Raw genomic sequence first — 2,246 nt, 5'->3', positions numbered from 1 at the left:
GAAGAATGGATAAACAAACTGTGGTACATACACACAATGGAGTATTATGCTACCTTGAAGAACAACAAAGAAGCTGTAAGCTATCACTTAACATTGATGACCCTTGAGGACATTATGTTGAGTAAAATTAGTCAGTCACAAAAGGAGTAATACTGCATAGGACCACTACTGTAAAAGACTAAGAAAAAGAACCCATACTAAAGGGGGTGGGGTATTTGCTGATTACCAGGATGTGGGGGGTGAGGTACTAGGAGGGAGGAGAAGGTGGAGCAAAGAGTAGGGAATAGACATAGGATAGTTTGGGTTCTCAGGAGGGGGCAATACACAAGAAGGGGGAGGGGAGTGGAAGAACAAAGCAATGGGAAAACAGTTAGGCAGGCTTGCATGGGCTAAGTGGGACAGAGGTAAATAATGATGTTATGACAGCGGTAAATAATGCTGTGGGACAAAGGGATTGAGACATGGTTGGAATGGGCAAAAGGGGGGAAATAATGTTAAGATGCTTGGCTGTCTTTGAATCTTGGTTTCTCTTGCATACCACTATAAAATAGACACTTGAGGGGGAGAGAAAAGAATAGCCAGAAACATCACCACAGAAAGCTTTTAAGTCCATCTTCTGTTTATAACTAATTGGAATACCTAAAATGGGGCTGTAGCGTGTCCAGATCAGGAAGCTTACTGCAGAGCCTCTGCATTACATAAGACCATAGGTGGAATCCTAAACCCCATCCAGCATCTTCTGAGGTGAGAAATTTCCACTGGAAAAGACAAGCAGACCAGCCTGGAGTGGCTATAAGAACAGAAGACACTTCTGGAAAAAAAGACCAACATGAAAAATACAAAACAATAATGGCAGGCCAACTGACTACTACATGAACAAGCAAGTTGCTCACCCAGGAGACATCAAGGCACGCAGTCGGGTCCCCTCAGGGCAAACCCCCTTCCAAGACTAAGACTCAATGGGAATACACGAGCAGACATGTGCTATGACTGGTGAGCACATTGGTCACTGATAAGGGAAAAACAGCAATGAAACTTTGAGCTAAGTGCAACCACATCAATACACTCCTATGAACCCAGATGAAGACCTGGTTAACCAGCAGTTTGGCAAGACCTGTGAACTCCTGGGCCCAGAGTCAGTGACATAGCCATAGAGAACAAGAGTGGAGAATGAAGCGCTCAGCTGATAAGAAGAAAAGTTATATGCACAAGAACACTTGCAGATAATACCCCCTTGACCTGGCTTCAATGGCTGAATGATCAGAGTTTAACTAGAAGAAGAAAGAAGAGGGGGAAAAAAAGAGTAATCTAATACAATTTGATGAACTTGACCTACATATACGTATACAGTAGCTCAAAGAGGGAACACATCTTTATAGCGAGGATCATTCCCACCCCTCCATACACAGAGTAGACAGGGATAGGCAACTTGGGCATTGGCTAAACAAAATGGGGGGTGGGGTAAAAAGGCAAGAAGTGACTGGCTTACAATCTTTCAAGAAGGAGCCTAGATCCAGAGGATGTGGAGGAAATTAGTATCTCCACTGAATAGTATTAAATCTGTATGGGCGGGGCTGATGACAGGAGATGAGGATAGGTCTCTTGCGGTACAACAGTAAATAATTAGTATCAGGACTGACTGTGAGGTTTGGAAATATAAAGGTAGACTTTTGTAGCAAAAGGAAGGGAGTTCTTGACTTTGCAATCCAGCAACGGAGGCCCCTGGGACCATAAAGGTAGAAGAGTAGAGTGTGGGACCCTACCCAGAGAAACAGTGATGCCCGAGATGGAGGCAGAGAAGATGACCTGGAGAGATTGGGCGGCTGGGAACTCTAGCCCCAGAGAGGGAGAAGTGCTGTGTGCTGATGACCAGGGTGGTATACCTTTTGGTTGGTAGATGATGCATGCAGCGCATTGTAGCCATGACAATGTAACGGTATACAATAGGATGAATGTAAAGCTAATGTTCTCCCATATAAACTATCACATAATTCACAATAGAACAGTTTAAAGTTATAATATCAGAATATATATGATTATTTATAGTCCTGGTGTGGTGATGTTGGTGTGGACCACAAGGTCTATTTGAATGGCAAGGTTGGCAGTTCAAATTCACCAGACATTCCTTGGAAACCCTATGAGGTGCTAATAACTATATATATATATATCTTAAGGTCAGCGGTTCGAAACTACCAGCCGCTCCGCGGGAGAAAGATGAGGCTTTCTACTCCCGTAAGGATTTACAC

Source organism: Chrysochloris asiatica, unplaced genomic scaffold (genome assembly GCF_000296735.1).
Source record: "Chrysochloris asiatica unplaced genomic scaffold, ChrAsi1.0 scaffold00208, whole genome shotgun sequence".
NCBI classification, from domain to species: domain Eukaryota; kingdom Metazoa; phylum Chordata; class Mammalia; order Afrosoricida; family Chrysochloridae; genus Chrysochloris; species Chrysochloris asiatica.
The sequence above is the reverse complement of the archived record's forward strand: the minus strand, read 5'-3'. Positions refer to the sequence as shown.